This window comes from Hoplias malabaricus, chromosome 1 (genome assembly GCF_029633855.1).
Source record: "Hoplias malabaricus isolate fHopMal1 chromosome 1, fHopMal1.hap1, whole genome shotgun sequence".
Taxonomy (NCBI): Eukaryota; Metazoa; Chordata; class Actinopteri; order Characiformes; family Erythrinidae; genus Hoplias; species Hoplias malabaricus.
Genome location: NC_089800.1, coordinates 74,165,076 through 74,181,305, shown reverse-complemented (window position 1 = coordinate 74,181,305; position 16,230 = coordinate 74,165,076). Strand labels below are relative to the sequence as shown.

Below are 16,230 nucleotides of genomic sequence, written 5' to 3'. Positions count from 1 at the left end.
GATGGTGGACATTCACAAAGTCCATTATCTGAGGGCCTGGAGTGTTGTTCCTGCTGCTAATTCCCACAGAGTCCCTCTCCAAGCCTGCAGTTGAACTGCATGCATGGCAGCAACTCTATCTTAGACAATGAATAGCTGAAGCCCCATTCAGGTCCACCCTTTTAAGTAAGGAGCCCGATTCTAAAAGTTGGGGACAGCAGGTAACATTTTTAAGCTTGTGTGAATCCAAACTACCCACACACACACACACACACACACACAATATGTCTAGTAGCATTCCAGGTTATTCAAAGAACTTAAACTGTGAAGATTGTGTGGCATTATCCTGATAGGCTTACTATACATTTCTGCAAAAAACCTCAACACAAATAACTGGAGATGATGTGCATCAAGAAAAAAAATTGTTGGTGTGGGAAAGGAGGAGAAGGACCTTGGATGAACCAGGGAGAAAACATGCTGTGCTACAATTGTGACTGCACAAACGTGGAAGGAATGCCCAGTGTGGTGATGAGAATTCAAACCACAATGGTGCAGCAGGGTGCTGATGTGTGTGCTGAACCAGAGGCTTGACGAGGAAGTCATAGCTTGCATCAGACACAGGAGTTCATTCATACATCACTTTTGAAACGAGACGCAAAGGTGACGGCAGAGTTATATGGTTGCTTAAAGATTCTGTTCTGTTTTCTTTCAATTAGCAGGATATTTTAATAGTTACAGATTATTTCATAAGCTTTTCTAGAATATAAATTACCAGAACCATATGGTAAAAGCCATAAATAAGAATGAACCAGTTAAAACTCTGTGAATCAAAAGCTTACAATTTTATAACCGTCTGAAGCCAGGTCAGGGACGTAAATGCAGTGAGAATAAGAAGGGATGTGTCTATTATAATATCAGATTTAATTTCATATTCAGTCATATTGTTTGTTTGTTTTTTTATATAAAACAGATAAACATTTCCATCTGAGTACTGCACTGATCTAGGTTAAACTGCAAATTTAGAGGCTAGATTCAAGCAAAAGTTCAGTCAAAATGTTGATTGTACTCAGTCATCATATACGGGGTGGGCCATTTATATGGATACACCTTAATAAAATGGGAATGGTTGGTGATATTAACTTCCTGTTTGTGGCACATTAGTATATGGGAGGGGGGAAACTTGACCATGGTGGCCATATTGAAGTCGGCTATTTTGGATCCAACTTTTGTTTTTTTTTTCAGTGGGAAGAGAGTCATGTGACACATCAACCTTATTGGGCATTTCACAAGAAAAACAATGGTATGCTTGGTTTTAACATAACTTTATTCTTTCATGAGTTATTTTCAAGTTTCAGACCACTTATAAAATGTGTTCAAAGTGCTGCCCATTGTGTTGGATTGTCAATGCAACCCTCTTCTCCCACTCCTTACACACTGATAGTAACACTGCAGGAGAAATCCTAGCACAGGCTTCCAGTATCCATAGTTTCAGGTGCTGCACATCTCGTATCTTCACATCATAGACAATTGCCTTCAGATGACCCCAAAGATAAAAGTCTAAGGGGGTCAGATCGGGAGACCTTGGGGGCCATTCAACTGGCCCACGACGACCAGTCCACTTTCCAGGAAACTGTTCATCTAGGAATGCTCAGACCTGACACCCATAATGTGGTGGTGCACCATCTTGCTGGAAAAACTCAGGGAACATGTCAGCTTCAGTGCATAAAGAGGAAAACATATCATCATGTAGCAATTTCGCATATCAAGTGGCCTTGAGGTTTACATTGATGAAGAATGGCCCCACTATCTTTGTACCCCATATACCACACCATACCATCAAGATGGGCAGCACATGAAACTACGGATACTGGAAGCCTGTGCTAGCATTTCTTTTGCGGTGTTGCTATCAGTGTGTGACGAGTGGGAGAAGAGAGTTGCATTGACAATCCAACACAATGGGCAGCACTTTGAACACATTTTATAAGTGGTCAGAAACTTGTAAATAACTCATGAAAGAATAAAGTTATGTTAAAACCAAGCACACCATTGTTTTGCTTGTGAAATTCCAAATAAGTTTGATGTGTCACATGACCCTCTTCCCATTGATAAAACAAAAGTTGGATCCAAAATGGCTGACTTCAAAATGGCCACCATGGTCACCACCCATCTTGAAAAGTTTCCCTCCTCCCATATATTAATGTGCCACAAACAGGAAGTTAATATCACCAACCATTCCCATTTTATTAATGTGTATCCATATAAATGCCCCCCCCCCTGTACATTCATTCATTCATCTTCTCTAATCATTTAATCCTGATCAGTGCTGTGGTTAGTCCAGAATGTACCTGGAATCATTAGGCACAAGGCCAGTACACACTCTGAGTAGGGTGCCAGTCAATCACAGGGCATCACACAATCCAGCCTCATCATAAATGCTCCAAAAGTCCAAAATCTGATTCCTGATTTTAGAGAAGAACAACGAGCCTGAAATATTAAATGAAGGATGAACAGCTAAAAGCCTCCCAAAGCCCCCAATCTGTTATGTGTACATCCTACCTCATATTACGTTATTTAAAAAAAACAAAAAAACAATATCTTTAAAACAGCTATAATATAATAATATTAAGAACGTTTATACCTACTTTATCTATATATTATTATTTATGATTATGGCCCTTTGATTAACTGATAACATTTGGCATAAGCACATGTTTAATAAGTAACATTTTTTTAATACTATATTTAAAAAATTATTATGGTGATTTTTTTATTTAGGATCTATAAGACCCTTTTATCAGATACGTCTTGAATCAACACATTTTAGTTTCCTTAATGGCCTAGATTGACTATCACGCTGCACCAAGAGCCAAAGTAGGAGGCCTATGCCTCAAGTGTTTGTAAACAATGTAACAAACTATTTAGAGTCAGAAAACGTAGCTCTTTTTCTGTTGCTAATCAGGATCCTAAATATTTTAGGTAACTCAGGGCCAACTCTGTCTGATCTAGGAAAGGGTATATAGTATATGCAAAATATAATATAAGGTTTACAACCTTGAGACCTTTCACATGTTTGAAATACTGCTGGCAAATTTTCCCAGAGTTTTCACTTTCTCTCACACACACACAGTAATAATAAAAATAACTGACCAAAGCTGGATAAAAAAGTTCCAATTGTCCCTGTCATTAAAAGCACACAGCTAAAAAATCTTCACTTTTTAGTAATTGCATAGTGACCTCTCCAGGTGTTTGTTGCTTTTTGATAATAATGCCCAACGCTGGACATTTGAAATGGCATAGTGGTAATTACAGCCGTCTAATTACACAGTGCCTGATGCCTGCCTTCAAGAGGTTAGTGCAGAGAGCCCACTGACCCGTCAACTCGCTCTTTAGAAATGCCGTGCGAGCTAAATCTCCTGTTCTAATTTACTGAGCGCCAGTGTGTTTATAAGGGTGAAAAACATGACATGATTATGTGAAAAATAAGTTATTGAGATGGTAGCCTCAGACACTTTCAAACTAAAGCCATAATTTACCAAGCACGTACAACTGTAAGCTACAGTATCTGATATTCATCACAACATTCATGATCAGATGACAGGCAGGGGGGGTAAATTAACAGACCGTTAGTTGAATGTTTGCATGTCTACAGTAATTTATCACTGGGATTCTTATATGCTACTTTAAAATATATCCCTATTTCCCTATTTCCAGATATATTAAAGTGACTTTTAGCAAAACCACCAAAGGTATTTTATGATCATGGATTAATTAACTTGCCAGATTCCAACGTTACATACTAGTCCCTGTGCACCTCAAGTAAAAACACCAATCAAGGATGTTAAAAAGGAACTTCAGTGGAATTCCAATCGAATTTTGGTCTGGGTCCCAGGAATGTAGGTCTATGGAAGAGAGAACATAATTAGATATTTTTTTAATGAAGAGAAGGACAGTACAGATGAATGCATCCAAAAAGACTGTCAAATCCAATAAATAATAATAATAATAATAATAATAATATAGCAATAATAAAAAATATCAGATATCAGTATAATGCAAAGACAATGAAAAGTTAAACAAACTTTAAAACCTTTCTTTTTTTTTCAAATCCCAATGCAGGCAATTTCCCGCTCAAAACGCAGTGCAAAAAAAAAATTGATTGTACTTATTTTAGTTAAAAAGCTGTCACAGTTGTAGACTCAGATATGTGCTTTTAACTTGTCATGATTTCATTATGAAGCTCATTTAAGTTGCACAACTGCTTACCAAAGTGGGTGTACTCAATATATCACTCACTTAACTCTTTAAAAAGCTGTCACTATGGCCTAATTATGTCCTTATCAAAATAAAACAGCAGAGACATGGTCAAAAATGACGTATGGCTTTTTAAATGAGCTACAGGAAATAATCCATTTCAAAACAGTTTCATTTATTAGGATTATGTATCATTCTGCCTCTCATGACACAGAAATTTGCCTCAACAATTAGACAGCCAGTCACAGCGTCTAAACGCAAGGAGGAAGAAAATCCTCTGTGATTTTCTCAAGTTTCTCCATTTGGAGCTTGTCCATCAACAGTGCCCAATTAGATGAAGGCTGTCCACTCACTTATAAAACAAAGTGTTTACACCAGTTTGGGCAGTGTTTACCCAAACATAATTGAAACACAGAAATCAGCCATGTTATATTTACTGGGCATAACTTTGCCTATTCATGTTTAATAGTTTTTTGTTTAAAGTTAGTAATACACATGCAGTTCTTTCTCTGGAGGTGTACTTGTTGCACAAGTATTTTTTTTATTCAGGGATTTAAGGTCAGATGACTGTGTATTTGAAGTTATATAATAAGCAGGTATGAAAAATAAGACGGAAAACCAAATAGGACTTAAAGCCCCTTCAGCATTAAGCAACCTGACATTTTTGTTTCTCATTATCACAAGCATTTGAGAGGCACTGAAATCCACAGACTTGGTGGCCAAAAACCATCTTAAAATGTTTTAGGAAGTTTCTCTTCTTGGTAGTTGTGAGCATTTATAAATGAAACCTCCAAAGTACATTGTAGGTCCATCTGCTTGGCAGAGAAGTGAATACTAAACCATCTGGGCTTCTACATGTGCCAGAAAAAGGATATGGATAGGTATTGTCTGACATAGATCACCTCAGGGGGTACGTTATTCCACTAGGAACACACACACTCAGAACCACACATACACATAAATAAACACAGAAACTCCATTCATTTGTACAGCAATACTCAGCATGGCAACTCTGCAACTGTCCCCCTGCACTAGATTAAACCTTTAGTCTACAAGGGAAGCAAACTGGTTCAGTCTATTCTCACTAATTGATCAGATAAATCTGACCTCTTATCTGCTACCTATTCATTTATTGAATATACCCACAAGCCCTATGGCTTACTTATTCATGACAGCATTTATGTCCATTACGGTCATAAGAGAAACAACCCTTGTTTGTCCTTTAATATCACCTAACACAATTAAGCACTTAAGACTGCCATGCTGAAATGGAGGATTGTGTCTTTAAGGCCCCCTCCATCAGCTCAGGAGAGGTCAGGGTAGTAACACATGCTCAAATAAGGAGCTTCAGTTGTGATTAACACTGCGACTATTTTGATAAATACACTGAAGCTTTATTTCCTTAAGGATATGTGCGCTGGCGTAAGTTTTGGCAAGACTGGAATGTTTGAAGTCGTGTAAGCCAGCTGCTCGAGAGAGGGGAATTCTCGCTGAGGTTTGTTTATTAACAAGCTTATAACCATTAAGCTTTTCAGATTTACCCTCCACCGGGTAAAAAAAAAAAAAAAAGACATTGGATCATTTTCTTAACCTCTCTGTAACTCTGAGGCCCTCCATCACAGTAACGACGAGTATGGAAACTGATCATAGTTTTGACACGGGGACTGTCCTGCAGCACAGGATACATCTGTAAACATTGGCCAAATGCAGCTGGTAAGGTTTTCACAATGAGAACACCCTTCAAACCTGCGCACACACACACACACACACGCTCCAAAGCTCCTCCATCCATTTCTGAGGGGACCGCAGACATCCAATGAATGTGCTAAAATTCCCCGCTGAGCCTGGTCCGTTAGCAGCAGACCTGTGACAAAGCCTCACACCTCGCGGCCGGCCCAGCGTCCCATCTCTGGCTCTCTTCTCTGACATCTGCTCAGGGTTGGGGTTTCATTCAAGAGGGGGGCAGAGGGAGTCAATCTGCTCTTTTTTAAAAAGAGCCTAGCAGTGCCCTGGGTGCTGATAGCAGGGTGGGGGAGATGAGGAATCTGCACCATTTCTCTTGCTGGCACCACTGGTGTGCTTTTCTGCAACCCTTCCCCATCAACGCCACCACAACTCAAACTCGTCTTTCATATCCTCCCACGGCTCCAGATTGACAGGCCTCAGACAGTTCAGGTGATGAGGAGGAGAGGGTGCGAATGGAGATAGAGAGGTGCCATGTTTGAACACTTCCTAAAGAAGCAAGACTGATACTCTGAGAGGGGAAAAAAAAATCATGATCTTTTTGGCAAGTCAACCATCATGACTATTTGAGGACTCTGACAGATTGTGCTAATGTGTTTATTTAGTTCATCAAATGTGGACTGGAGCCGTTTTCAAGCTTTATTTATGTCGCTGACTAACTCGGTCACTCACAGAATGAGGCAACATCAATCATCTTGTTTTGATATGAGGGAGAGAACAAGAAACAACAAATCTTTTTTCTGTTTAGCACTATAAAGATAAAAATCTAAATAAGATTAATAAATTTACATATAATTATTTAGCTGATTCTAAGTTTTAACTGGGAAATGTTCTGTATTTCATTGCATCTTGAGAGTTTCCACTATTTACAAACAACAAAAAATAATGAGAAACTCGTTTTTCACATTAAAATGAGTTCCTTTCATTATATAAACTATATTTTGCCAATATTTTTCTGAATATTCCATATCTCATAAAATGATTTATATATGCATTTGCTACAGTGTTATGGCTTGTGTTAAAGCAAAGCTGCAGAAAAAAAGCAGTTTTTCCATGTAATTCCAATCTCAGTCACTACTTCACTGGCTGAACACAGATTAAAATCACCTTGTTTTAAGACATGTAGCCACTTACAGCTTGCAGAGATTAAGATTCACACGTGCATGACTTTTAAAGGTATCTCTCTGTGTTCTATACTGAAAAAGAGAAGGGCTGCAAATAAGAACACAACGAGAGATATGAACCTGCAGAAATGTGTTTGGAATCCAGATTCATTTGTATTCACCCGTACAGCCTAATACTGGCACTAAAGTAATAGCACAGCCCAGTATAGCATGGTTTTGTGTGGACAAGCTGTGACTTAGTGCTTGCACCAGAGCTGATATTGTTGGTGCAGCTGAAGTACGACTCTTCCCTGTGGGGGAGAGAGAGCAGGCACGCTTGCAGTAGCAGCATGACAAATGCAGCCAGAAAAATCCATTAGATAAAGCAAGTTAACTGCCTAATTATTCTCAAGATAGAATTATCTGGGCACTAAATGTTCACTCAATGTACAAGAACTAATAATGACATTCGTCTGAAATCTCGTCTTACTAATTAGAGTGAAAAGGGCATATCAAATCCAGTTAAGAATACATCCAGATTAGTTGAGAGAATACAGCAGCAGGTAATTATGAAGAATGTATTACCCTGCTCAAAAAGGTTATTTACCGTGAGGCAGTGGAAGTTTGATTATTAGGCAACTGACTGTTGGTGATCAATTACAAAACTACTTCAACAAAGGGCTGGAATATTTCTTGGGAGTCATTAGACAGATCACGCTGGGATTTCAAATTGAACTGTCAATTCACCTTCTCCTGTACAGCCAGCACTGTGATGTTGAGCCTATTCAAGTCAGTAATGTAATCTACATTCAAATTAATTACTACGTGACTTTGACCAAATGCCACTGATAGTCCTCTGAAAAGAGGCAGCAATAACATATTAGTGGAAAGAAGGAGTTCGTGTTAGTAAAGAGATTGCATGAATTCACTGAAAGGACTTACATTTTACTAGTTCAGAGGTCTTTAGCTCTTAGTTTCATTACACACAGTCTACACAGAATGTTTCTATATTATTATAATTATCTGAAAAATAAATAAATAATACTAGGCTGACGATTACGAAAGGTGCAGTGTAACCAGCAATATTATTGCTGGGTAAATTCCAAAGACCTTTATCTACAGAACCAGTAGTAATGTGGTACTCTCTGTACTTTTTTACAGTACTGTACAATAAAAATAATTTCAACTCTCCATGTACAGCAATAAGTGCTTGGTTTTCCAGTAAATTAATTATTATTATTTTTTTAATCTGTCTATATTTTGTGGCCAGATTACTTGGGATTTGATTTAAAATGCACTTCAAAATGGAAACCATTGTATTTATCAATTTGTTAAGTTTTACAATGCCAATATTTATATTCTTTCATAGACTGTGAGTAAAGAACTTGTCTACAAATGAATACATTTCATTAGGACATAGTTTAACCACAACAAGGAGGGTTAATTGGCATGGTAATGTTTCTCAAATAGTGTCCTCACTCTGTGTTTTTGCCCAGCCACACTGTCATTTACAAACCTCAGCAGTATGTCTAGTTTAACAAGACAATCTGAATGGCAAGCTAATTACTTTGTAACACATAATAGCTGCTTGGCCCCTGGTTTGGCAGATTACTGGAGAACATATTTTTTTGAGCACATTTCATTTTAAATATTAAAATTCACAAAAATTAGGCCTCTTGACTTTTAATGCGATTTCATGTGTTTCAATCTTAAGGGCAGCCTTTAGAAGAGCTTTGATTATTTTCATATTAATAGCAGTTTTGTGTTTCATTCAGCTATTTCTTCAACAGGAAGGGTGCGAGACAAATAACAATACCACCCTCTGGACTGTGATTTTTGTAAGAGGTGAAGAAATGAATCCGTGCCCATTAGCAAGGTTTTTACACGTTTCATTCCCATGACTACTCAAAATGCTTATTCTTAGCTTCCTTAAAAGGTAATGTTCTTATGAATATAAGCCATATAAGCAAGTCTTCAATACTGGATGTGTTTTTTTTCCCTCTCAGGTTAGTTATAAATTCTACAGAGCACAATTTTAATGGCCTGTTTCACATTAGGGGCAGGTACATGTGGAGCTAGTGTGAGCAAACTGAGAGGACTATGGAACCATTGCCCTCTAGAGGCCACTCCCCGTGTAAGTCTGTTCTTCTATATCATTACTTAAATTACTTACATGAGATGCAAAAGTTGGAACAACCCTGTCCAAATGACGTTTTCTTTATTTTCTATGTGAAAATTAGATAACATATTGGACACTCAAGTAAGGTGTTTTATTCAAATGTTTATACACAATTTCCATTTATTTGCTGAGTTTTTTTTAAAAATAATAATAAAATATAAAATGTGCCCCAACGTACATGGCACAGGGCATATTATATACATGATTTTTTTTTCATCATGTTAAATGCTACATTTAGTTAATCAACTCTAATGGTGCACCAATGTGTACAAAAGTGTAATGTATAGGATATGAACTTATTGTCATGTAAAATCAGGGCATAATTTGACCCAAATTTTAACACACCTGCATAGACTTATGAAGTATGTCATTATCCTGTACTGTTTGAAAAGTTTATTTCACTGCTACAGGAACATACATTGGAGATAATAAAACACTATCTGAAAGCATCATGTCTCAAGAGATGTGAAACTTTTACATGCTTCAGAATTCTAAAAAAAACTATGTAAAGGAATAGTCCAGCATTAGTACCAAAGACTCAGATGCCAAAATTATTAAAGCTGTTATCAACATTCAGTAACATCACAAATCTACAGGGAAAAAAAATCCCAAGTGTATTGGAATACAGACGTGACTGAGTGTTTAGTTCAATTATATCGCTGAAATTTTATCTGATAGACCACTCAAGATTATCTGATTTACTCACTGCATATATGCAAAAACTGATAGCAGGACAGGAAGGAGAAGAAGAATGCACCAGCGTCCACGTTTAATTAATGCTGCCTCCTTTAAGATTCACTGGCATGATTCTGCCTTGTTTTACAAGCAAGATCCTGTTTTTCTCATTCTTTGCCTTTTGTTTCTAAGACAGGGAACGGATCTGGCTCTATGGGACGTTTTAATAGAGAGCTAATTCAAGCAGAGGGGCTCTTTCTTGGCTAGGTTAGGCTTACTGGGCCTTTTTGTGCGCTGCCCCTCACTCCATGTGTCCTCGCTCTCCTGGCTGGTCAGATTTTTTTCTTCTTTTTTTTTTTTTTTGTCTGTGCTGGATAATCAGCTTGGACCATTTGAGTCAGATGTGGTGGGAACTGGGCCTGCTTGGGGCTCCTATCTGAAGGTGTTTGTTGTTAAATAGAACAATTCGGCTGTCTCTTTAGAAAGCCTGACAAAAGCAAATACTCCCTGCTGAAAATTTTCTTAGCCCGTCACACAAAGGCTCAAGTTTGTTTAAGAAATTGCCGCTAAAGAAAGCGTCAACCCATTAAGGTAATTATATGGAACCTGTGTCCTATAAAGGCTTAATTGATGTTAATGTTTGTCTAATTGGGGATTCAGGGAGAGCAAAGGACTAAAGGTCTTCATAGCACTTTCAGGCAAGGCTCTGAAAAGAGTCCTTCTGGTTTTCACACTTCCCACAATGGCTGCCCGTCTTTCTCACATTACGGCCTGTTTTCAGCTATTTCCAGCATTCTGCAGCACTACTTAGAGCACAAAATAAGGGTGAAGAGCCATTGTCTGGTGCAAGCACTTCTCAAAGAGTGTTCCTGACAGGAATTGTTAGAGGACTCATGTTGAAGACAAGGGGGTGTGAGGGTGAAAGCCACTGTCATGCACTCTTGTCATGTCTCCGGTGTATGGCAATGGGACTCCTAATTGCTGCATCTGTTTTTTCATAGCACCAATTCATTTAAACAAAATACTTCAGTCAGCACCTCCTGTTCCTACAGCCGAGCGCAAGTTTATCTATTGTGCACATCAATGAATTTGCATGTGTTTGTGTGTGCATTTGCTGGCACATATTTGTTAAAATAGCACATTTCCCCATCTACATCACTTAATACTCGCTTGACTGCTCCAGCCGCAGGCTCCAACACAAATCCCTTATCACAATCATGCTACACAATCTGTCTCAATAGAGAAAGCCTCTGTGGTACCATTTGTTTGTGGAGGGACTTAAGAACCGACCAAACAGCTAGCTAAATCTTGAACATTATAGAATACTCAGATTCTAAAGTTAGAGCAATGCTGAGAAGAAAAATATGATGTTTTCACTTCTTTAGGTTTTAACTTATCTGTCTTGGAAAACACTTGCCTGGCTCTATTCAGACTCTCTGACCATTTCAAATATTTCTCCTTGGTCTAATTGCTAAGGTTGGTGTTAACAACCAATGCCATTTCCACACAAAGTTAAAATAGGGCCAGTGGTGAATGGCAAACTGATTGTACCGCTGTCAGCCTCCTGCATAGGCTCTTTCTGCAGATGGGAAGTGTGAAGGATGGGGGGAGGGAGGGAGGGCGAGTGAGAGTAAGAGAGAGAGAGAGAGAGAGAGAGAGAGAGAGAGAGAGAGAGAGAGAGAGAGAGAGAGAGAGAGAGAGAATGAGAGTGAGAGTGAGAGAGGGGAGGAAAAGGCACTTCATTTAACTTGCACCAAGCTGATTGGAGTGGAGAAGGCAATTCAGATCTTGAGTGGATTTCCCATTGCAGAACCTTCGCTCAATCCACACCCATTTCCGCAGGCCTCCTGTCAGTCACAGCACACAAGGCAAACCCTGGCACAACTGAATGGTTCCCCTCCACCTGCACACAATTGCGACATTGGAGGAGAAAAAAAAAACGTCTGAGTATGGTAGCTATATGTAGTCATCAAAAATCAACACTACGTTGATTTTGACCCTACTTGTATGACCTTTGCCCTAAGTGGTCCAGGAGCTTGTTAGAGCATGCATTATGTGCCAGTTAGTCTGTCTCCAGCAGAGAAAGGTATTAATGTTTTCCATTGCTCCTGATGTGTTCCTCACCTGAGCCACCAGCTACCATCTCTTCAAACGTGTCAGCAGCCACAATAACGACAAAATAACAAGCCGCACTCACCGCCTACATATTCCATTGGGTAATAGCTTGCTTTGCCACACACCCTGGAATAATACCCATGAAAATGAACCAACACTGACTACTGTTTTTGTAAAACAACTGTGAAGCAAATACATTCTCCATAAACCCATGGAATTATTCTGAACACACACAAAATAAAAAAAGTAATCCATTATAACTGTAATATGGATGCACAAAAAAATAATAATGTACGGTTCGGTATAAATGTACAGATGTTGCACTGGAAAGATAATTGATTTCCAGAAAGAGATTAAAAAACAGATGGTTCAAGGACTGTCCTCTTCACAACCAAAGCATCTCTATCAAAATGTCAAGGAGTAACTTAATCACAGTATTTTGTTGGGGAAAATTATCTAAAAACCCTGTCTACAAAGTGTCGCGTTACTCATCAAAGTACTTTGTGGGTGAATAATGACCAGGGGTTATGGCCTCTAACCTCAATGGCTGACCTATGGATACGTGTGAGTCACTGGGAAAAAAGCTTGGCGGCTGCCCTCTCCTCGGCTCAGCCATTCTGGAACAGAAACTCGACTCCACAGCCATAATCACTTTAGTACTGTTTTTGTTCGGTGGTAAGTGGACAAAATATTTGGATGATCTTGAGCAAGCACAATAATTGAATATGTGATTTGGTAGTAGCAGGTGTTTGGAATCTTGAGCTTGTCTTTACATAATGAAGCATTCTGTAAACAAAAGCAAGTTGTTATGTTGCTTCGGCATGCTGGGGATATGCTCAAATGAAACAACTAATTTTCTTGATAGCATACTGTAATCATGCTGTTCCTCTACCACGCACTGTGCTGAGTGGTGTGTTGCCTATTAATTCATTCTCCTTCTCTCCGGTGAGAGAGAGGGCCCTCCTTCCACTAGTAAACTGCTATTATTCATTACACCTCTAGGCCTGTAAGTATAAATAATCCCTGGGGTTTGAAAGAGTGAAATAATTATTGTTATTTGCCTGGATGTGGCTGGAGTATGGCTTGTAGATTTAAAATGCTTTGGATATGCATGTATGCATAAAAATACATAAATACATACATGCATAACTAAGACATGCCTGGACATGTTTAACTCTGTATGAGCAGCCCAAATTACAAATAAATCAGGTGGGGATTTGATTGTACCACGCAAAGAAAGAGAGCCAACTAGCTACAATTTACCTCATGTCAATAGTAAAGCTGTGTGTTTATATATATATATATATATATATATATATATATATATATATATATATATATAATATACATATATATATATATAACATATATATATATATATGTATGGCAGGTGTTTACATCTGAAATAACGCAGTGGATATAAACGGTTGAGAAATATGAACTAACCGACACTGGTCTCAAACGAGCGACGGAAATTCGCCTCAGACAAGGCTAATGTAAACTTTAGCTTAGGACACTCTGACTTTATCCGTTCTGACAATGTAAAACCTTTTGGCGCGTAAACAAAAACCCACCTTCTTTGCTTTATCTTTCAGAAAGTCAAACGTAGTAGGTGAACGTGTGTGTTAGACGAACTGAAATGTTTGTAACGTTTTTATAAACGTCCATCTCTGACTTCAGCCTAACGGAAACATGGCTGCTCATCTTGGGCGTTACCTGAAGATTCACGCAAGGCAATTGAGTAATTTGGTTATTAATAAATAAAAACGACTACATAAAAAATGATATAAAATGATATAAAAAAATAGATATATAGATAGATAATAGTCTGCGAGTGTTTAAAAATATAAAATTAATGCCATCTTCCAAAATTATTTATCTATTACTCCTAACAATAAAACCTGGTTTTAAAACATGCTATCCTGTAATATAAAACACATTTTAATGTCTCAAGTTAAAAAAAAAAAAAATAAATCGGATTATTTCAATATATTTATTAGTATTATATACTACGTTAATATCAGGCAAACACCAAATATTAAGTAACATTAAGGTTAATATTTTGTATGTTTTTTTAGTCAGTTTTAATTACTTAATAATTTTAATTACTGGCTGTTTATTAATTACAGTTATTATTTTGCTTATTGTATTTAACTCATGGATTGGTATTTGTAGTTAAAATGTTTTTAAAACAATGAACAACATGAAAATGAAATAATTAAGTTTATTCATATAATATTTAGCAGAACAACTGAAAAAAAAACAATTCAGTACATCTTTTTTTTAATTTCCAAGAATATATGACCACTAATAGATTTATACAGTTTCCTTTGACCTGTGCTATATTTCTTAGTGCCATAAATGTCCTGTGACATTTTCTTATCTGTCCCAGGAATGTAAACAATTGAAATAAATGGCAGTTTGTTTTTCTATTTTTGTCTAAAACAAACTTTTATGACCTTATTTCTTTAATTTGGTAGATGAAAATGAGCATTTGAAGGAAGCAAATGAATATGTGTTTATTTCAACCAATGTGGTAAGACATTAAAAAAGTTCAATTCCAGTTGTACTCTCCCTACGCATTGCCATTTAAAAAAAAGGGAAGAAAATAAGAAAGAAAACTATCAAAGTAATTTTGGCTTATGAATAGGTATCTAATTAATTTAGGATTCCCATCCTCATATGACTGCTGTGTCCGTCTTGCCCTTGTTTTCAGTGTTAGGTCAGAGATTTTGGGACAAAAGATCCAAAGCAGGCTCAGATCCTTCCTGCTTTTGGGTTGTGATTTGGGGCAGGAATCAGACCACTTGTTACACCCTGTGTGACCCTCTTTGTCCTGCACCTGTGTGTAGTGCACCCCCCTCCAATGAAAGGGCAAGAAAACAGAACGAGAGTCAGGTTAGAGGTCATGGGTTGGAGCACTGTGAAGAGGAAGTTGTTGTTTTTCAAAACAGCAAGGTGCTTATCACTCTCATCTGATTTGACAGCCATCTGTCAGTCAAGGAATTTAGGCGTTTGCTTTGCCCCAACACAAATCGCTCTCAATATGATGCTCAAATGCTGTGTTGGGGAGTGAATGGAAAATCTCTTGGCTTATCTTCCATTATTAACTATTGATCTATGCCGAGTAAAATTAACGGCATAGCTAAAATTCTGCATTGAGGTGGATTGTGTAAATTTATGTTGAATCGTGGAAATTTTGGCCTTTATGGGATATTTTAAGTACATATTTGAGAAAACGTTATGGTGCCCACTTAATCTCCTTTGATTTATATGGCTAGACATGCCCTTTGGTCAGAGTCAATGAAGATTCTTGGACAGTATGTGTAATCAACTTTTATGAAGTTTAATAATTGCAAAACTCTCCCTGTGCCTACCTAGCTTTTATTTAGCCTAGGCCTGAGCTCTTGTTAATTTTTGTTTAATTTAAACTCAGTGACTATACTTTACCACCAGGTACTGGTCAATCTGCTCATCTGCATGAAATATCTGTGTATTTTAATATTTGTGGAAGTATGTGTGGACAAACATCTGCAAATGAAAAGCATATATTGAACTGGAAATATCTCTCTCTCTCTCTCTCTCTCTCTCTCTCTCTCTCTCTCTCTTTCTCTCTCTCTCTCTCTTGCTCTGAAATGTCCTCCCTTCAGATCCTGCTGAGTAATCCAGGCTGGAATGGGAGGGGTATCAAAGCTGGTGTTTACAGGGGAATGGAACCAGAAGACTAGCAGCATGGGAAAGTAACGTGTGCCTGTAGAGCATGTGAGGTGTGGGCCTGTGGACAATGAGGTGGTGCTGTGCAGGTAAACTCAGCTTTGGGACTGAAGAAATGGGATTAGTGGGAGTTGTAGAAAGCCCCTCATTTCATCACCTGGCTTGTTGGTATCAAGTTTCACCCATACAATGGCATGTGTTTGAAAACAAACATGACTCCACAACAAACTGCGACGCAGTTACTGAGTGGTCTATGTGGGAAACATGACCGTTGGAAGAGGGCTTCGTATAATTTAAGTGCTTGGATAATTTCACTGTATGGACACAGCATTGTGCGTCTTGTTTATTTAAAGTCCGAGGCTTCTATGACTTTAATTCTTTCTCCCAAAACAACTTAAAGGATCACTGCCTTCATCACACTAGGTAATGCTTCACCTCAGCCTTGGACAGAATCATTTATCTCTGTTGCTG

The 16,230-nt window shown here is 38.0% G+C and overlaps 1 long non-coding RNA gene across 3 annotated transcripts in view; it reads right to left on the bottom strand.

Moving 5' to 3' along the window:
* LOC136698299 (uncharacterized) overlaps positions 1-13,755 on the bottom strand; it is a 50,959-nt gene extending 37,204 nt beyond the window's left edge. For 2 of the 3 annotated variants that reach the window (XR_010803078.1, XR_010803066.1), the window contains exons 1-2: positions 13,620-13,755; positions 11,683-11,833 (exon numbers count right to left, since the gene is read on the bottom strand). This is a non-coding gene — a long non-coding RNA (uncharacterized lncRNA). Of the gene's footprint in view, positions 1-11,678; positions 11,834-13,619 lie in introns of all 3 variants that reach the window. The other variant, XR_010803072.1, reaches the window with a different exon arrangement.
* Between the last annotated feature and the right edge of the window lie 2,475 nt (positions 13,756-16,230).